The sequence below is a fragment of the Anoplolepis gracilipes genome, chromosome 4 (assembly GCF_047496725.1).
Source record: "Anoplolepis gracilipes chromosome 4, ASM4749672v1, whole genome shotgun sequence".
Lineage (NCBI taxonomy): Eukaryota > Metazoa > Arthropoda > Insecta > Hymenoptera > Formicidae > Anoplolepis > Anoplolepis gracilipes.
In genome coordinates, this window is record NC_132973.1 from 12,718,817 (window position 1) to 12,741,684 (window position 22,868).

The 22,868-nt window shown below is 36.4% G+C and overlaps 1 long non-coding RNA gene across 7 annotated transcripts in view; it reads left to right on the plus strand.

Annotated features, from left to right (window-relative positions):
- LOC140665399 (uncharacterized) overlaps nucleotides 1-22,868 on the plus strand; it is a 397,969-nt gene that overhangs the window by 257,576 nt on the left and 117,525 nt on the right. For all 7 annotated transcript variants that reach the window (XR_012046594.1, XR_012046596.1, XR_012046592.1 and 4 more), the window contains one exon: nucleotides 1,939-2,067. This is a non-coding gene — a long non-coding RNA (uncharacterized lncRNA). The remainder of the gene's footprint in view (nucleotides 1-1,938; nucleotides 2,068-22,868) is intronic.

Genomic DNA, 22,868 nt, shown 5'->3' on the forward strand with positions numbered 1-22,868 from the left:
TCTCTGACATCACGTTGGATTTATCATAATATAAACGTTTACGTTTTCCCTTATTATACGGTGAGCTAACGAATAAAAAGCACTGATTCGTATAACTCCGAGTACTCCATTATACATTCTTGCTCAGCTCCGCATTTTATATAACTCTCAGAATATTATTGTATCCTCGTTATTTGTAGTATTATTCGCATGCGACCTACATTATTGTTGCATTTTATATGGTTGTTATTGATTATGTACATGTAATGTGTAATAGTATGGAAAATGAACTGTTAAAATTTTTATTTTTTAAGAAGGTGAATTGTTAAAGGCATGACATATATATAATTTTTACATTTTTAATATTTTTAATATATGTACATCTATCACCACTGGAATTATGAAAAATAGAATAAAATCAATATGATGTGAATTCAATAAGAGAGAGAAAGAAAGAGAGAGAGAGAGAGAGGTAACCTTTGTGCGAGATATTGAGATTCAGGGATTTGACTGGCACAAAGGATCAACAATAAGTCAAACTCGACGGCTTGACAGTTCTATCGTATAAGATAATGAACTGATAAAGAAAAACGAAAGCCGATCTTTCGCTACTGTTATAGTTTTATCGTTGGACAACTCCAATCATTAAAGTATTAATATTTTCTGTTCTTCCTCTTCATTGATATTTCATTTTAAACGCATTGTCGATGACAAATTATTTTTTTTCTTCGTGATTTAACAACAACAGCGACTTGCGAAAAAGAATAATTTATTTTTTAGAACTATTTCTTTTATTAATGCGAAAAAATTTTATTAAATATGTAATATTGTAGAGACGAGAGTCATCCTATCGATCGCTACAAAAAATACCATATTAATATTTAAAGAGATGATACTCGAGCTTGGTACTGAAAAATATTAAATCAGTATTAAATCAGTTTTCCCGAACGAAACACGCATTTTCGATATTCACGATGGAATGCAATCTGTTTACGCGTATCATCATCAAGCTGTTCTATTAATTGCATTAAAATTGCCGCGCAACATTTTATTCGAATACGATTTTACATGAAAGCATTATGATGCCATTGAAATGTTTACTAGCATTAAGCGAAGAATAATTGATATATGTCCGAATTAAATATTTTCGATGATCGTATTTTATTTCAAATCGCTTCTTGTGTAACACACACACACATATATGTATTTATCATAAACAAATTATATTTTATTAAAATGAGAAGAAATAAAAAAACGATATTTCTCTTATTTTAATCACAATTAAAGATAAGAAAAGAACATGAAACTTTAATTCACTCTTTAATATTATTATATTTGATTGATATTATAATTGAAGAAATAAATAACCTACGTTGATATATATATATATTAAAGTACTTATATTTCAGAAAAATAAGACCCATTAAAAAGATGTCTGCAAATGGCTATCCACGGTTCATTATTGACTGCCAGCTGCTTAACGAGATAGAATTCTTTCACCGCTGTCGATTCGCGCCGAAGAAAAGAATAGAGGTGCTGTATCAACGAAATTGCGTGATTCAATCGATGCACACAGATTGCACCAGATCGTCTGGCTTCGGAGTATCTTCGTGTCGCGGCACGCGATTCTGTTTCTCACACGCTCTCTCTCTCTCTCTCTCTCTCTCTCTCTCTCTCTCTCTCTCTCTCTCTCTCTCTCTCTCTCTCTCTCTCTCTCTCTCTCTCTCTTTAACAAGCTTTAACGAGTTATTGTGTACACGGCAGACGGGCGTTATTTATGCGCCGCGTGGCGCATTTGTAATAAAAGCCGACTCGCCTCCGCTTCGCCTGCATCTACCTCACTGGTGAGTAGGTGTGGAGAGATCGGGGGAAACCAAATGAGTTGTGAACCGCGGCTCGTAAAAAAAAATTTCTGTCAAGTCGTTTTTTTACGATTTAGTTATCCTTTTAAATTTTCAGAACCAACCAGGGCCTTGGGACCAGAGCGCGGCTCTCTGAAGAGGGTGCGATAATAGGAGAAAGGAGGAGGGGCATTGCAGTCGTCGGAATGCAAAGAAAGAGGACTCCGCAGAACCGACACAGGCACAGGTATGATTAGAAAGAGGCGTGAATTCTCTCGCACGGCTTCTGAGAACTCGTTTAATTTCGTTCAGATGTAATTGCGACAGCGATTTAACACAAGGCGCGGCGCGCGTTTTCGTTTTCATGACTCTATAAACCCGGTCTTCATCGAATATCTCTTGGACGATTTTTATGTTTCGCCAAAGGCAGGGAAAAATAAACAACGACAAGCTCTCGCATCTCGTTGCGATTGACGGAGAGTTACACGCGCTACGCGACTTTGTTGAGTCGGTGGATAAAATACGTATGACATGCTTAAGAGGAAAAAGAGTTTAAATCAATTTTGTAAAAGAAAATCTAATATTAAAATATCTTATTTTTTATTTTTTGTGAAAAAGTAATCTTATTAATTTTATGTCGTTTTCTTGCATCGTCGTGTTTTTTTTATTACACATACGTAAGAGGCAGTTTTGTTATTTTTCTATGTTATTTACATATTGCGAAAATGTGCATATAACTTTTAATAATACTTTTACTTATTTATCTTCCATACGCGAGTTTAACATTTGTACAGAAATACGCAAAAATGAAAATTTAAGAAAGGAATTTACATTTTACTTTTCAAAATATGTATGAGAAAAATAAAAATGAAAAAACACATTCTCTCCCTCTTTCTAATATTCTGTCAAGCTATTTTACTTCTCGCTACTGTTATAACTTTATGCCACGCATGTACCACTGTTTTTATAATCGTCTAATTTATATTCTTACTCTATTGCTGCAAATTATAGAATGAAAAGTACGGCATATCATTACGTAATGATATCATGAAGTAATTACCGGGCATTTAGCCACTTCATCAGATAATCTGGTATAGTTTGTCGGGCGGCGTGCGAAAGGGTGCCGCGGAAATCGATATACTGCGGACACATTAACAAGAACGAGCCGTTTCGTGTTGAGGTTTAACGGAAACCGCAATGTTGCGTTGAAAAGTGCGCATACATTACGGAAGCTAATTACGGACCCTCGCGTGACGCATTCCTTCCGAAAAAAAAAAAAAGAGTACTCTTCGCGAAAAGAGTGGACGCCTCGTTGATATAATGCTCGATCGAGGGTACCACGATCGAAGGGCCACGTAATCGCGCCAAGTGCAACCGAGCCGAGCCGCGCGACCCTATTTTCATGGCGGAATTACCTCTCTCTTCCGATATTCAAGATCTTCCGTCGTTTTGACGGAAGAATCGACGATCGAGAGTGAAGACAAGAGAGGTGGACTTTTTGCTCTCATTGAATTATTATGCAAAGTAGCAATTAACTTTTCCATTCGGTAATGGCGCGCCCGAGACTTTCATATAAGAGATCGCCGATGAATATTTAAATATAATGCGCGGATCCAGGCGGGTATCCGATTGGAAAGGCTCTTCCTTGGCTTCGGAAATGAAATAGATTCTAGATGAAACGTGGATTAAAGCCCTATTTACATTGACGTGCGATAGTACGTGAGGCGCGTTGTATGTGCGCGGGAATTTTTAGTGGATTTTAATAAAAGAGCGCGATATGAATATCGTATAATCTCCCATCCGCGCTTTAATTAAATTTGTTGAGATTCAATTTTATGCGACTAAAATGCGACTTTATTAAAACAAAAATCGAATTCTATCGTTTAAATACTTATTCATTTTCGGTAAGATTAGATTTACTCACGATCGAAGAACTCTGTTATTCGGATATAGCGCTATATCTCTACTTTATTTTCTTAATTATAATTACGTTATTGTTTTTTTAACTGCATGTACATACATACATATACTTTGTTTATTATTTCATTATGCAAGATATGTAAATTTACTCCTTCGGGTTTAATCTAAAGTTCTTAAATTTGTGGGAGAAACGCGTAAATCCATAATAAAGTTGCCGGAAAGACGAGCGAGATGAACGCCCACGTGAATGCATTTAACGCTGTGATTTCCCCGCCGAGCGTCGAATAAATTTTACCGGAAGCACGTTACAAGGCCACGCTCACGTTGTTTAACATCGAGCGAACGTAAGTACCTGATGTAGGTGCCGCGAAACATAACTACAATTAGCCTACGTGGCGCGACATTGCTAATGAGAACGAACGCCCTGACCGTGAGTGCTCGGTAGATTCGGTTGGAATTCAGGGATGGTCATCGTAGCTATACCCTTCTTCCTTTCGCATCTGTCCCTCGTTAGGAACCAAGGCTCGACGCATGGAGAGGGGTCGACGATTGCCGAGTCGCAATGCAGTTGCATATTATATCGCGTGTATAATGACGGGCGCGCATGAATGCACGGTGCACTTTCGGCGCGTTCACGCCGGTTTGAGTGTCGACAAAGGCTGAAAATTGCGCTGATATTGTGCTATATTTTCGTGCAACGGCCTGGCTTGCCAATTTTCGAACCTTCGATTCGTACTGCAATTGGTATTTCGCGTGTATTTTATGCATATATAGATATATATATATTTTTTTTTGTCGTTTTTCTCTATAAAACTGTGTACTGTAGATTGTGTATAGTTAACCGTATCGCCAAGTTTTGCGTTCGTAACAGCGATTAATTCAATTACATTACGTCGATGTAAAAACAACACGAGAAAGGCATTTTGTTCCGCGACCACGCTACGGACAAGTGTATTTCGTGATAAGATACAATTATCATGTGGTGGAGTAGGTAATTTTTCGAGTAAGAATCGCTCTTATAGTCGTAAGAACTGTAAAACTGTGCCAGCGGAGCGAGCTAATGTGTGACGCCGGAAAGTTTTAATTCCTCTGAGCGCCATAGATTGCCGGATCTTGCGAAAATAACGTAAATCGTCACGTTATAACTTTAGCTTCTGGAAGACGTTTAGGTTCTGGAGGTCGTTTTAATGCTCGGCTAGAGATTGCAACATCGCGATCTAAAGAGTTCAAGTTGCTAAGGTTTTTCATAATGCTGTACATCATTTCCATATCTCATACTTAAGGTGGAATTACGCTAATTTGTAGGGCGTGTTTAATACGTGACATATTTACCGTAGAAGAACTTTAACAGCCGTGATCAAACTTCTCTGCTATTCTTTAAGAAGTTTACGTTTCAGATTATCTAAAATACAGGCTTACTCCGCAATCGATATAACACTGTACCGACATTGGATCGATTACTGAAGGCTCTTATATCGTGAATGGCTTGCTTATATAATAAACTGTTATTTTTTATCTCTTTTTTTTGTCCGCAATATTTTCTTCTCTATTCAACGCAAGCTCTAAATGATATATAGCTTTCTTTATAATTGCTCGTTTCATTTTCTTTGTACAATTATTCGTTACACTATTGAAACTTGACATATATATCCTTGACATATTCTCAGCCTCCTCGTTTCGCACAAAGTGACATAAAATTAGGTCATATTAGCGATTTTCTTTATAGCCAGTGGCGATAAGAAATGACGAGGCGGCATGGAACACCATTAGAGACTAATTATCTCGTGGCTAATTAGCTGGGCGTAGGCTCATCGACTACCGAAGGGCGAAAGCAAAGGTGAAGAGGGCACGGCCGCTAACTGGAGAATGTAATCGATTCTATTGATTCTGCTATCTGCAATCTTCTCTTGCGCGGCACATTTTTGCTCGTAATAGCTAATGCATATTTATTATCGCTTTAAGCATCTCCACTGCATTAGCATGCGCGCAATATGTGTGTGTGTGAATTATATAACATCTTTTATAGATTTTACATTTCATTTAACGCTACTATAAAAAAAGTCTTTATTAATACACATATCGTTACACAGTACATATATTTAATTTGACAAATTTATTTAATTGAATATAGATAAAAAGGAGATTATTATTATTATTATTATTTTTTTTTTTTATTTAAAGGAGAATATTATTTTTTTTAATTAAAATTTATAATTTAATTACTTTAAAGGAAATAATAAATATAATTATGTAATATGTGTAACAAATATAAATAATGATGAAATACTATTGTTTTGCATAAGAAGTAAAAATTAAATTATTAAAACATCAAATTGATCGGCGCGTATTTCGCGAGTCATCAAAAATTTCCATCAACCTGATCGTTGTCAACGTCAGCGAAAAGCTGAGGATGTCGCGTCGACGTTTCATCTTGACGCGTCTTATCGCATTAATAAGCTCGACTTATTCGTGCCGCGGATTAATACGCTTATCCAACTGCCGAATGCGCACAATCGCCGTAGCTGGTTTAAGCTCTGTAATCCAATTAACGCAATGAAAGACGAGATTGACAGTGAGACGACGAATTCCGAAGGACGTGCATTCAATCCAAATCCGTTCATACCAAATCGATCGTCGAAATGCAAGCTGTCAAACCGTCCCCCGCGAGACCGAGGTTGCATTACGAACGACGTATCAGTCGCGATTGTACACGCGCGATTAGCGTACAACTGCAGCCGGGTTGGCTCGATCGTAGATAAGTCGCGTTTGCATCTCATGATCATGCTATCAAGAGGTTCCGGCCGTGTGTATAGCATTATACAATGTTCGCCATTTTAGAATATATCATGTTATCTCTACTTTTGAGCCCTGTTGAGCATAATAAAGCAAGCAAGCGGATGATTTTTGACGTAATAAAACAATTCTGGTTTTTTTTTTTATTTTATTGAAATTTTGTATAACTTAATTAATACAAATCTTATTTTAATTTTGTAGTATTATCGGCGAATAATTTCGAGAAAAATGGGTTTTTTTTACTAAGCGCAAAAAAAATTTCTTTGGCTCGAAAAAACATGTTGCAACTAAAAATAGCTAATAGAAACTCGAATCGATAAGAAAAATAATATATACATGATTTTAAAATACGTAGAAGTTTGTTACGGCGTTGAGCTCATTTGATACGATCTCTGCCGTAAACTTGATTCAACTGGATAAGATTTTCGTAGCGTATTATGATTATCTCTAATTGTAGTCAATTTGTCAAATGTCAACAAATTCATTATAATTTAATCTCTCTAGTAATTTGCATAACTTTCGAACTCACTGATTTGGGTCAAGATAAACGTCTTAATAAGATGTGTAAATTGATGATTCATCAATCAAGAAAAGAGAATATTTTCTTTCTCGCTAACTTAATAAGTTATTTCGTGGCCTTTAAGTAGAGATTATGCGATTGATTATTTATGGCTTTTTATTATTTATCAATTCATTGGAAATCATGTATTATGTTATGATAATGATTAATCAATATACATGATAATATATACGTTTACATTCTGTTTTATATTTATGCAAAGGTAATAATTGCATAAGATCTGTTTTATTTAATAACTATGAAGTCATTAAATATTTATTTAATGCCGTAATCAAAGAATACTTACTATTTCGCGTCTCTAGAAATGTGTGACGGAAAATAACTTAAACTCGTTACTCAATCGAAGCCATGAGCAAATTTCACAGTTCATAAGCGACAAATACGACAAAATTCGACGTTAAACGAATAGTTTGTCGAGAGTTCGAGATCGGTTTAGCTTTTGCGAAATATGCAGAAAGAGAAAGAGATAAGTCCAGAGAGAGAGCGAGGAAAGAATTGGGAAAGGAAGAAAACGGGAAATCACCGTTGCGCTGAGACACGGGACATAAAATATTTCACATTTTTCTGTGAATATACATTCGCGCAATAAAGTAGATATCGAGATCTGGGCCACTGATGGAGGCTCTCAAGCATCTAACCTCTCTCTCTCTCTCTCTCTCTCTCTCTCTCTCTCTCTCTCTCTCTCTCTCTCTCTCTCTCTCTCTCTCTCCTCTCCTCTTCCACTGCCACCGACACAACAACCGATGCATCCTGCAGCAGCAGTCGGTATGCGCGATCACCGATATCAACTCGAGTTCACACCCAAGCTGGTATCCATACCACACGCATTTACGGTTACACGGATATGTAGACGTATCGATGTATCTTCCTATAACTGATTGCAGCAGTATGGTAGAGAAGGTGGCAGAAAAGCTTTTCATTCGGTCGCCTTTCTCTCCTTCCTATCACCCTTCTTCCTGTATGTACTCCTCCTTTGCAAGCTGCAACACTGATCCCCATTCTTCTTTCCTGCACTCATCGTTTTCACTCCCTCCCGACCCCAACCTCCTGCCCCTTTTTCGTCTTTCTCTGCCAATCCGACCGTTTGCCGCCGTCGTTTTTCTCTATCTCTCGCTCGCTAGTACTTGGACCAAAAAGGAAGTCTATAAATTCGCCCGGAGAAATTGTCACGAGAAATATGGAATATTGAGTGCGAGCAAAGCTACCCTCGTCGCCGCCTGGGAGACGCCGCGCCGAGAATGGGGAACAAGGTGCCTCTCCGGGTGGCAGCAATACCGTCGTTCCATACGAGACCTCGGCGAGGTCGAACGGGGGATACGGGACTGGTTGTCGGGAGGGTCGAGGGTTCTAAGTAATGCTGCCTCCCTTCCCTACCGTCTGGTTGCCTTCGCTGCCGCCGCCTCGTCCTTCTTCTCCTTCTCCTCATTGTAGTCTTGGTTCACGGCGAATCGTGCAGCGTAGACAGAGGACGTCCGTCTGAATTCAGGAATTTGTTGTCATGACAACAACCTGTCTGTATACCTGCATGAATACGCATTCCCCGTTTGTCTGGCCAGTGACGGAGGAGACGATAGGGACATCGGTGACGCGATTCACCGCATCAATTTTCCGCCCGTTATCGCCGTTCTTCCGTCATCCCTTTTTGCTCAAGGGAACGTCACTTCCTGCACAGCAGCGCCGAGAGACACGCCTGTTTTTTTTTAAATTTTCTGCCAGAATTGCACAGATTGGTTGTAGGAAGAACGAAGACACCGTGAGATTTATACTCGGAGTTGTTATGCTTCTAATTATGCACGTGGAATCTGTTCTTCTCGCAATAAAGATGTTATTTCACGATGTAAGCGGTATATAATTGAAATATTATGAAAAGCTACAAAAGAAGAAAGAAAGAATAACGTACAATATTATAAAAATAACAAAATAAAAATCAATGTAAAATATAAACAAAAATATTTTCGATAAGTTTTTAAAAATTTGTACACAAGAAAAATAAAGTCTTTTTTTCGAGTTAATGGCTGGATTTTACAGAGAAAAAATTGCTAAATGTAAAGATTTTGCCATTCATTTTTAAATATACATAGTTTTTGTCATCTTTTTTATAGCATTAAACATTGGAAAATTTATTCTGCGCTAGACGATATTTGTGCGCGATTGTTGTTACGTTGCAGGTTTTTTTTTTATCTCGAGCCATAGTGTGGATTAAAATGGCGTGGATCGAATTTAAAGCGACCAAGAAACACGACATAGTTGTTAAAAACATATTTATAAGTAAGTCAAGTGGCATTCGCGTAACTGTAAGAAATCATTTTGCATCAGGAAGTCACAAGACACGCGAGCGATGAAAAGAACGTCAGTCGCACCTTTTACTGCTCTGACGAGACAATCATTTCAAATCCGTGGCATGACACCCACCTGATACGGAATGACAGACGGCCCAAACGTCGGGTAAGCCATCGTATGACAAGGCAGAAAGAACGTCAGTTACATCAACTCTCTGTCGAGTAAAAACAAATTCGCAAACGCGTTCTACAGTCTGTGTAAGCGACACTTTTTCCACCATGCGGGCGGAATGATAACTTGTCGTGCGATTTCTCGTCATTGAAAAAAAAAAGGAAAAATATTGATGTATCGAACTTCTTCGATTTGTACGTAAAAACTATTGGAAACGTATTACGTGAAGATTGTTTTCGAATCGATTGATGGATTAAAATAATAATTATTATATTAGTATTTATAAGTATAAATATACTTAAAATATGTGAAAAATACAATTTAACGATTCGATAATTGACATTATAAATCGACAGAGTTGAGCGAATCGATTCGATATTGATTCACTCGACTTACAGTTTGACAAAGAGAATTGAAAAATTGAAATTATTTTATTTTTAATAATTTTCTTGAATTGTCAGAAGTTTTAATTGGGAATAAACTATGTCAGTTTGCACCAAATTTACAGCCCCTTTACGACGTCTATCTTCGGTAACTCACACGGATGCGCGTTTGTAGTGTGTATGTCACGTGCACAACCACAATCGCTCGCGGAGGCGTTAGTTTGTTATTACGGATAGGTAACCCCGCAAAACGTGAGCGGGCGCTAACGTCTGCGTATAAATTATTAGTCGATATTTCAAGCGTGACGTCACTTCCGGCAATGTGCCGGCTGGTTTCCGCGGTATGATGGATGGTACCACCTGCACCCCCTATATCCCTCCTGTCCAGCCGTCCTAGTCGTCAAGCTCTTCCTCAAATCGTTGCGCGCAAACATACACAAACGCAAACCACCGCACTCATATATATATATATATATATATATATATACGTATATACATGTGTTATGTGTATATAAGTATCTATATACATGGCGGTTTATGAGAGAAGGCGAATAATCAAACGAGATTCTATATAAGCATAGCGGTACAGCCTCGCGTCCCTTTTCTTTCGATATTTTTTTTTACGACAAATATGATTTTCTTGAGAGACATTTAACGACACGCTCCAACGAATCTTTTCTTCTATGAAAGAAAGAAAGTCACCCTTGAATATCAGCTTGCTTCGTAATTAATAACGAGAGATCGAATGATACTACTTTCTGTCGATTGCTTTTCTTTCGTGTTGTTTCAATGTCAGATAAGGGACGACGATGGAAGAGAATAAAACAGAACGACGAAGGAAAGAGAAATGGAAAGGAAAATAATGTACACAGTCTGTTTGTTGTAGAAGATTTTAATATACGACGGAAACGAAAATAGAATTTATTCTTTACTCTGTTAAAAAAACCAAGATCGATTCGCGTGATAATTGCAATGGATTCGTCATCAGAAGTGTGCAATTTCTTAAATATGATAAAATACGATATCGTCGAAGATGCAGAATATTGACAATGTAAACTGTAATAGTTCTCGCGCCGATTTCTTTCATCGTACAAAGAAGCCTCGGGATAGTTAAACCCGGAGGAGCTTACGGGATAGTTCTTGCCATCAGGGTCGGAATTTCAGTTGGTCGATAAATAAGACGCCGGGGGTTATTAGATATCACGGGTACGGATCAAATTCCAATTTCAGCGGCAGGGGTCAAGGGATACTCTCCCAGGTTAGAGATGAAAGGCAGACAGTCCCTATCGGTTCGCCTGCCTCATGAGAACCTGAGCAAGGGATGAGGCATACTAAACCGTTTCATAAGATGTCATTTCTAATCTCTATTCGCAAAGTTTTCGCAATTTATACTGCGTGAATATTAATTGTAAAAGTATGTTTTCCACTTAGAATGCATTGACTTATCTTCACGAAAGATGATCACGAAATACACGCGACTTGTTGTAAAAATATCTCTCACTAGTAGCTATCTTTATTAGAATGTGTTTCGCTGGAATATTTTTATTTGATAATAAATACACTAATGTTTCTCATGCAAACAGTTGTCTGTTTATGAAAGCACGTACATTTATATGTTTTGACCGTACAAAAGACGGACCATGAACTGTACTATAAATTGTCAGACAAATAATGTTGCATTTTTACGGTCGTCTATACTCTTCGTGTGCACTCGTTTAACTCGTAAAATTCGCACGCTAGGTACTTTACATGCATAAAAAGAGTAATATACGACGAATAAAGATTCTCCTCTCATATTCTCGTGCGAGAAAAATGGTAGTTTCGATAAAAGCTTATTTGATGTGTTGTATAGCAGATTAAAAATCTGGATATTGTTTCACCAGAAGTACAAATATTATTACAACGGATTTGTATATCTTAATTAAAATTGAGTATATTTTCGAGAAATATTACATACTGCATAAATGTATGAGATAATATTAAAATAACAAAATATATTTCAGTTATATCGTAACAGCTATATATAATATATATAATTATATATATTATATGTATATAATTTTAAATTTAAAGTAATTTCTCATCTTTTTTTCTCGATTAATCTATATTTAGATATGCTTGTTAAAATTACAGCCGGTTATTAAAATCGTGGCTATACATGAGTGATTTCAAGGATGTTGCATAATTCTCGCAATATTCAAATTGTGATGCGCATGCATCATGCCGAAAGCGCTCTCTTTCCAGGAGAGATTCGCCTTCGAAGTGCAAGTTGTTAATTTAAACTTCTCACGTTGGAAGCGCAATATTCCGTTACAGACTAGTTACAGTCAGCCTAGCGTGCGTGACTAGTAGCCGCGCTCAATTATGTTGCTATAGGATCGTATTGTGTATAATACATTTTAGACATACAACCTATAAAAATTATTTGACTAATTATGTTATAATTAAAATTATATTTATGCAAAAGAGTTTTATGCCGCTAAATTTAATTCAAAAAATGTCTCTTTAAAAAATTGAAAGCAACTAACAAGTCGTACTGTATACATATAAGTAAAAATTTATTGTAACAACACTTTGGAAAGAGAATGAAAGTAACGTCAAAATTTGCGATATAAAAATATAAAAGAATGGAAGCACGAAACAGATATTTATACTTATACTTCGAGCGAGAAAGAATGGGTCAATAATTTCTCACGATACACGATTCTCTCGCTACAAATAACGGCGGGATGGTTTTTAGAATTTCTTGACGTTATCGAGGATCGAAACGATCGATCGTAATCCCGTAAAGGACGGCGCAGGAATCAGAGAGGGGATTCACCAAAGCTCGGTGCTTCGTTTACCGCGGGCGCTTCGTTACCTGCGCGTTTGCCTTTCTCGCGTCGAGCTCGAAAACCACCGTCAACTACCGGGTTTTCTCCTCCTCGCTGCCTCCACATCCCCGGGTCTAGCATCGCGTTCCAGTTTCAATGGCAGATAAAATAGCGCAATGTCCAGCCTCCGCCAACACCACCGTCACCGCTCGCGACCGGTCAATAGCTGGCGAATGTGAACACCACTAAAGTGCCGCTGGCTCTTTTAACGGTTTCACCCGGCCTCTTTCTTGCTCTAACGCATTTAATTCGCTCTTTTTTCCCTTCGCACCTCCAACGTTATCCTACTGTATTCTCCAGTCTATCGCGGACTTCACCCGTCATTCTTCCTTCCTACTTCCTATATCTAATAACGCTTTCCTCTTTTTTCATCATTCATCATTCTACGTCGCGTCTACCGATCTTTCGTTCTCACTTTCTCTCCGTTATCTCTCTTTTGATTTTATCAGTATTCTTCCATCTCGTTTTCCGTTCCGATTCTTCCGAACGAACCGCTCCATGATCATTCATACGTTTTGCGTGCACTCACGTCATCAGGCAGGAGAAAAAGATAACCGAGCATAGAGATATGCAGGACGCGTCGACTATTTTTCGGCCACGCAAATGTTGGAAGGGTTGAGGAGGGAGTGAGGGTGGAGGGACGATCGGACTGAATGCGGCATGAAAAAAAATCATCCGCGAAAAATCGGAATGTAGTTACCAATCTGCAATGCAAACTCGCGGTTTCGCAGTTATGCTCTAGTTGAGAATGAGAGGGAGAGAAAAGAGAAACAGAAAAGGAAGATATCAAACGGAGACGCAAATGTATATACAGAGCCGCCGGTTAGAACACACGAAGGGATGGATTTCGTTCAATTCTCTGATAATTCATATCGTTTAATATCAAGGGTCAAGCGTAGTCTCCTTTTCTCGTTCGTTGCACCATGATGGCAGCGCGCCGAAAAATAATTCGTGCCGTTCCCCTTCGTGTTCGTATGCGATAACCTAACGCAAACTCGTACGAATTTCCCGGCTATCGAGATATTTTGCATCGCTGACGGATATTTTGCCATGCACGTTTCAGGAAACGAGCTCTCAAGGTTAACTTAAATACAGCGCAGAAAATACATACCCGAGATTTGCAATTTTTAGAAATAATTGTATACGCGTAAGCGAATATCTGTTATCGAATTAAATTGTGCTTCGGCAGTCGATTTTACCTTCCACGGATTTCATTCGAGCATTCGTTGGGTTGAACATGAATTATGTAAACGTAACGATTTTAATTAGACCTCCGAGCGTGCATTGTATTTTTTCCCGTTATATAATTTTCTCATGTAACAAAAAACTCTGCCGATTGTCTAGGAATTATTCATCGCGTAGCCGTACCTACCTATATCGACATCGCACAGATGTCAGTTTTGCTTCGCGTTTTTTCTTCATCCGAAATGGCAAGAGAAAATAATTTGGCGATGAGAGATAATTCGGTTTTCCAAATTTACACATTAATAGATATTAATCTGAACGCTGTGAAACTAATTACACGATAAAAACGGGAGGAATTTTAATGTTACACACCGGTATGTAAGAGAACGGGAAGTATGTTGACGCAGAAACGAATCTAGCGATTGAATTTTTTTCCAACTAATATGATACTGCCGAGCACGATTGGAATTCTATTCGCATGAGCACGCACTTGCATTCCGAGTGTACAGAAACGTGCGCACGCGAAATCGTCCCGTGGCGATGCCGCCGCGTAAATCTGCGATTATTATGTGCGAACGCACATAAATTTGTAGACGGCATTGCATAATGAAATATTTAAACGCGTCCGTCGAAAAACGAAAATTAAAAGCGAGTTATCGGCATCCCTGTGCATCCATTCGACTGCCATTCAGCAAGATTCATTCGGTGTTGATTTACCACTATTACTTGCGGTCGACAGAATGGTACATAAATTCATGTAATAAATGCGTATATATAAATACAACCGCGACTCGGGAATCCGTCCCGCATTCGACAATTATGTCGAGCGACTAATCGTCTCAATCACTGCAATCGTTAGGTAGGGTCGTTAAATGCACGGACAAAAGAACGATTGAAATAAAAATATGATTAATATTTTTTTTTTTATAATAAACCGAATAATTGTGGTATAAAATTATTAAATGTTAAAATGATTCGTTTAATTGATATCATGAAATCTTTATAAAATGCTAAAGATATCAATAATCATAAAAAAATAATCATGATGCAATTATTTTAATTCGACATATTAATTCTTACTCAGAATGTCATTCATTATAAGGCAATAAATTTCAGAAAGTCATGATTTATACTCGCGGTGCAAAATGAAGCAATTACGAGCGCGTTGATATTCCCGGCCAAATGTTCGCCTCACTCTCGAATTTTGCGAATCAACGGTTTTAAACGGGTCCGCGTCCACAATGGCTTTCGGGCACGCCAAGATTTCGTCGATCATCCACCATCGCGTACGAGAGCAGGCCCGGTATAGTTTTCGAGCGCGACCCCTAAACCGGGATTCCCAGAGTGACGTGACGCGCGGCAGTTACATGGGGCTAATTTTCTCATGCAATTCGCCGGATTCGTCGCCGGCCACCGCGATCCGATCGCCCACTCTCGTGCTCCGAGTGCGTATATATGTGTATAATACACGTGGGGAGTGTATTACATGCCATATGAACCACCGTGCCAGAACCAGTCACGTAAAGCCACGAGCATCGACTTATATTCGGGCCGTGCGTGTACATAATCCACGGGCCAAATCGCTGGTTAGAGAGCCAACATTCTCCGGCACTCTTACGATATCATTTACGCCATTCCGTTCGGCGTCGAGGTAACAGCATAATATAATACCGATATATGCGCGCAGTTTGCGCATGACTGTGGATGCTCGATATTTCCCGCTCCTCCCCAAAACATATTCTGCCGCAAGAATTTTAGAAACTATTCGTATAAATTATTTTAAAAATACATTTTCCACAATATCCTGATCAATGATATTGTAAATCGTAATTTAGCTAGAAACTGTAACTAATTGTAAGTACGTGATCAACTTTTAAATGCGATAAATGCGATAATATCACGATAGATTTTCTTCAAAAGAAAATAACTTTCAAATTATTAAATAATTTAATTTATGAATATATATATATATATATATATATATATACTGGTATTCAGTTTATGCAATAATCACAATTGAAAAGTTAATCTTATTAGCTTTCAATATTGTCATATTTCAATATAAATAAATCAAGATAAAATTCTAATTTTATTTTATATATCGGTATATAAATGTAAATATTTATAAAAATAATAAACATTTTATATTGATGGTCTACATTTAGAAATATTTATATTTTTATTGTAATATTATTTATTTGGATTGTAAAAGAAAGAATATTTTCCAATCTATATATATATATATAAGTAAAATTTCATTTAAGTGGTAATCATAACATGCAAATATTATAACGTTCATCATAATTTGTAAATAAATCTTCTACATTTTATTTGAAAAATATTTAGTTTTTATCAAGCGACATAAAATTATCTTCTCAAAAATACAAGAGAAACCAATCATTAGTCAAGTTAACTATAGTGTCTTTAACACTTTTGCTTTAAAAGTGTGTCGATTGTGTCGTTATGAAAATTTTGATTGATGATTTCAGGATGTATTCGAAATCGATCAGAAATTTAAAAAGTCGCGTCTTAAGATTTACATATTTATGATTTTGTAATGATTGTTATCACACTCGATAAATATCTCTGTGATAAATATTGCGCTCTCGTTTCGCGTTGTACTTTAAAAATTCTATATAGTCCTTTATATATTAATCCGCGCAATTAAATTTTGTTTAAATTATCATAAATTCAATGCATATTTTTGTAAGATTTAGCATAACTGTCCTATATTTTTGATTAAAAGCTTACATTTTTCCGTGCTTCTTCATCTTCATATTCTTCGTACAAAGTGCTCGTGGACCCTTGTATCATTACGCGCCGTGATATCATCATGTGTTACACCACATTTGGTTATTATACGCACACATGTATGACATGTCTGTGGGAAAACGAGTTTGGGGAGAGAATTAAGCTGTTCTGTACTTGCAAACTTATCGTTAAGATACGCATGCCTCATTAGTGCAACAAGATAGAATGCGTTGGAAACTGAAATTGCACGATCGATACGAGATAAATCTTTCCATCCGTTATAGTTGATATGTTTCAACGTCGCAAAACTGGTAAAACTGTTAAATGACTAAGTATGAATAACGAGATTAGAATATATCAAGTCCTCTCAGGAAGGTTTTCTCGAGTAGATAAAGAGTTACTTTTTAATTTCAAGCGCTGATTAAGATTCTTTCGAACTATTCCATTTTTTCTTGATATTTAAGTAATATTCTTCTGTTACTCATCAAATTCTAATTTAATTATTTCTCATTTTGTTGCAATGATTTTTTATATAATCGTCATGAAACATACACGTACACGAAGTACATATGTCAAATCCGTTTATTAATCTTTCTAATTGAAGTCTTCCATTTTGTATAAGCATTCAATCGAATTTGCACAAGGTTCAATTAATGTTAAATGTCATTTTGAATTATAGTGAGAATTATGCTGTCGCATTTAGTGGCGTGATTAAATGGACTGAACTATATAATGTACACTAAGCGTACGGGTACGCTTAGCGATATTTACATACATGTAGTGAGTTTCACTTATCCTTTCCCCGCCGCCGGTATTCAGCGAATAAATTCAAAACGCTGATGCGGCGAGGTTTAAGGGAAAATGGTAGAGCCGACGGATATCACACGAAAACAGAACGGAAAGAGGAAGGTAACGAGGAAAAGAGAGAACGCGCCACGTACGTGAGGATAGGAAGAGACCGTGCGATTTAAAATGCCGCTCACGACAGATCATACGCCATTGTCTCGGTGTTTGCGACGAATTTGCCTACGTGCCCCAATGCGCTTGCAATTTTCGCTTCGTCTCTCCCTGCTGGTGCCGCGTGTGTCGTTGCTTATATACACCTCAAGAAATAAAACGTGTCTTATATATATATATATATATATATATATATATATGTACGTCATCAGTGTCGTCGCGGTAGTCTGTCACCTCCATTTTTATTTGCCATCGACCACTTGACTCGATTTTGATTATATTTGTGATTATAATTTTAACCCTTATTCTGTGCTGATGAATCATTTTTGTCTGCGATTTTTCTAACAATGCCAATTTCTCGAAAACAAATAATCATAAAATAATATATTTAAGTAAATTATTTTAGTCTTTATTTAGAATGTTCAAAGAAGGTATATACATTTTTTTCAGATTTTTTAAAACACTTTTATATATTAATAAACTCATCGAAAATACCCTGACCCACCTGTACAGTTATAGAATGTGCCAAAAATAACAATACGGAGTAAGAGTTAATAACGTAGAAAAACTCTAAGAAAAATAGTTTTATTGTAAATTGTATGTTCTTTTGGCTATAAAGACACACGAATCAATGGAAAATTTATCTTCTCGAAAAATTTAATTGTTTTATTTTCTTTGTTCTTAATTTTTTTTTATTAATATTGAAATGAAGTTCGGTGAGTTTATTATAAAAAGTGCAGTTATCGCCGTGTCCGAACGACAAAGATATCATCGACCGAGGCGCGATTCTGTGGTCAGCATAGGAAACGATGATCGATCGTCCTATCCGCCCACGCCATTCAGGTTCAACAGTTTAACTTTGAAATATTGCACGCTTTCTTTCTGTTCGGCACGTATATCTACGGTGCACTCGCGTAAGCATCAAGTTAGGTCCGCCGCAGACCCGCGGTTCTCGCTGGCGGGATGTCACGTCATGATTTACGAGAGGACAGTGTGAATCCCGGTGCGGCGCATACGACAAGAGTAACGGGGTGTCGGAGGACGATTGCGGGGAGGGGAGGGACGTCCGACCGGGGGGGGATTAAATAATTATTCGCAATCACATACAGCTGGTGCATTACGTATAGATGGCCGTCAGCGACGCTTAGAGGTTTGTTCACACGATGGCGTATCACGCGAGTGCTAGTTTTCGTCCCCGTTCGTGAAACGTTACACGATATACAATATATATATATATATATATATAATAAATAAATATTATAAAAAAAACGCGATGTAAATAACGGGGCATGTAATAAAACAATGTCGTTCGCGTACGCGTTTGCTATTAACGAGGCACCATCGCATACTTGTGTTCTCTTCCGGTTAATATTCGAATGAGACCAAACAAGAATGAATTTTTTCATCGCTTATTGATCGTGGGTGTGTTGTGTGATGTAAACGGGCGAGTAAAACAGGAAAATTGCAGCTAAAATAGACGATTCGTTTAAACGTATGAATGAATATAATGTACGTACAAATTGTAAATAAGTTGATTGATAAAAGACATTTCGCACTTAAACGAAGAAAATGGAATAACAAATTGATGAAAAAATAAAAGAGGGAACAAAGAGAAAGGCGGTTATAATTTCCTGCTACGATTTCATTTAGATCGTTGATCGTTCGAATCTACGATTTTCTGCTCGTTAAGTAAACGGGAGAATTCGAATAGCCGTTCGGATCTGCTATTATCTCTGAGAAATGCTCAGATTGCATGAAAACACGCATCGAGGTGAATACACATCGCGGTAACAAAGGAACCGCGTGTCTACTAATTATGTATTTGACCAATTAATATGGTTTACTGCGCGCTGTTATAGTAAGTGCAATATCTAGAATTTGTGTATTTAAATCTGTTTGAATGTGTGCCGAAAGAAATCATGTAAGATTAAGAATATAAATTTAGATTGAAAATAAAAAATTTTTTTTATGACTAATATACTTTAACCTACCATTCTAAACAATATTTAAACGTTACTTGATTATCTTAAATATTTTGTACGTTTCTGTATATATAACAAAGCTAATGTAAATTTTTTTTATTTTATTATATATATATATATATATATATAGAATTTTATATTCATATTAAATTTACGTCACTAATGTTTAAAGTAAAATGTTTAAAGAAAAATAAATTAATTGCTTAAAAAACTAATAGCAAAATCTTTTTACCTGACAAGTCATTGCTTTGTAAATATATGACGTACTTATCATACAGATATTTTTATTTTTTCTTGTAAAGTGTGCGTATACAATTACCTTACACAAGAGAAATATATATTTTTTTATTTTTTATTTCCGCTCATAAAAAAAATTGTTAGCAAAGTATTTTTTAGTACATTAAACAAAAGAAATTGCCGCGTACGTGTTCGAGACGAAAGCCTTTTTTTTACACGGCTTTAAAACTCTCGCAAAATTCCTGGTGAGTTGAAACAATTATACGAATTCCACAGAAGATTGATACCCATTTCGATGAGCATACCCGTGTTTCGACTAACATATGTGCGCACGTATATATTGGACAGGAGTGCTTCGAGCGGTTGCCACGAAATACTCGTCTACGGACCGTAAACCGTAAACCTCGTTTAGGGCTGCATCAGCCTAGACAACGAATTAATTCTGCAATTAACGACATAATAAGCATAATGACGTAGTTGTCAATATACAATATAGGTATATTTATGTCTACGCACATCATTAATACGCACAAATGTTTAGTGCATTTCTTCTATGCACTAAACTTCTACAATATTTAAATTTGAATATAGGGTAATGGAAGAAATATATTGAATAAAAAACTCAAGTTTCTTTAATTAAATATTCTTTTAACTCTCTAAGAAATTAAAGTATCTTGACATTTTTTAAACTTTTCTTTCGTCTACTATTTTATTAAGAATTTTTATTTTTTTTAAACTTTAAATTTCGAAAAAAAACAATGTACAATTTATCTGAATTAGTTTTTAGAAACAAAACAATGTTATCTTGCTTGGTAATTTGAATATTAAGAGCAAATACTGATGTTACTACGTGAATCGAACTACTGGTCAGCTGAACCAACCGTTTTAGACGTCAGCAGGTATTCGTTCTTTCGATCGTTCATTCCCTTTGCAATTACCACGTCCACTCTGCGCTCGTTAATTATATCGCGGGGGAGTTCTAATAGAAGACTGGGATCGTTAGAGTGGACCAGATGCCATGTTCCAAGCGTTAAGCGCGCTCACCATCACGTACGTGCCGTTCTTGCGGGCTTAGGGCGTGCTCGGGTCTTAGAGGTAAAGTGAATTGCCTTTGTGTCTTGTCTTGCATGCATTTAGCGTTAATGGCGATAACTCAGCGCTATGATCGATGGTGCTATTACTACCGGTGCCACCGACATCAATCGCCGTCATACCTGCTTTCGCAAGCTCTAACGTAGTTATAAAGAAATATAATTGCTAATTAGATATTGTAATTTCATATAAAGTTTTAACTGCAAAAAGGGGATGATGATTTTGTCTGTGATATTCTTAAAATAAAATTCTAAATACACAATACATCATTTGATACAAAACAAATACAATACTCATAGTTTGAAATTTAATCTCTTGAATTTTTACGTAGTTTTTTAACTAATATAGAAGTAGCTTTTTAAATTAAATTATTATAATAATACAATATAATTTAAATTATTATTGCAATAATTATTTAAATAAGATATTAATTAATTTGTATTTCAATTTTTTGAAAGCTTTTACTTTTTAAAGCTTTTCCTATAATATTAGTACAATTAATAGCTAATTCCATAAGTCTTATAAAGAGATGATTCTTATTAATTATATAAATATTGTGTATTAAAATATATAACATTCAATTTTTAAGAGTAATGTTTTCATATTGTTCTTATTCAATGTCAGTACGTTGTAAGATAGGTTGTACACGGTGTGTTGTTCACATTCGCAAACTTTGTAAAACATTTTTCTCTGTGTAGCATCATGGCCTTTAACGTTGTTATCCACGGTGCCGTTACACTTAGCCACCTTTAGCAAGTTAGCAGAGTATAATGTCGTACGCCGCTGTACGCCCGGCAAACGCCAAAACACTAGTTGAGTTCGTAGGTGGACTTTCGTCGTGCCGCTCTGCGTCGGACAGTCGCAAATTACTAGACTGCCACGATGACGGTAACTATTACGAAAATGAGAAAGGTCCTTCACCGACGCGTTTTCGAAACTCTGTAGGTCGCACCAAAATTATAAACCGTGCGAGCAAAAGTTCATAAACTAGGTACTATCTGAATTCTCTTTTCCTCAAAATTGGTGCAATTAAAGTTTTCTACAGTTTTATCGTCATGTGACACAAACATTATTTATTTCGTTGCTAATATCTCGACTTGTTGTTGTTGTTGCTACAACTGACGCAAAAACAATAAAATCTGAATAAAATTTGTACTTGATTTATCATCATTTACTAATAAAATGCTATAAAAATTATAAAATATAATATTATATAACTTATTGTTAATGATTTCCGAAAAATATTATTTGGCGATTAAATATATTTTTGATGTAATTTTTACTTCTTAAAATTTTATTTCCTTCATTTATGTGTTTTGAATTTACAAAATTTCTTAATTTAATTAGTAATATACATATTAATTACATAAAAAATATCGTCAAAACATATTAATATGTTTAATGCGTTAGAGAAAAGTTAGAAAAAAATGCTTATATTTTTTTTTATTTACAAATTGTTCTGTATAAATACATGGCATATGGAGGTTAAGAGTCATTCTATTGGTCTAGAAAATCTGACTGACAATAAGGAGCCTTGACAATGCGAATAGATGTATGTGTTATTCACGAGAATAAGGTTTCTCGAAGAAGTGATCGAGACGATTTGTATTCTCAGGATAAACTCGGTACTCTAAACTTTGCTATGAAAAGTCCGGAGGGCTTTTATCAAATCTAAAATTCTCTATTTTTCGAAATCCTCACACAACCAGATATACGATTTATTTAAATTTAGAATTTCTTACTCCGTAACGTTCGCCATTCGTACGAATACGAGATACGTGCATGTTAGACAATGCAGTCGCATCTGGATGCAAACGTATGTAACGTCGAGAGAAAAAGGGCAA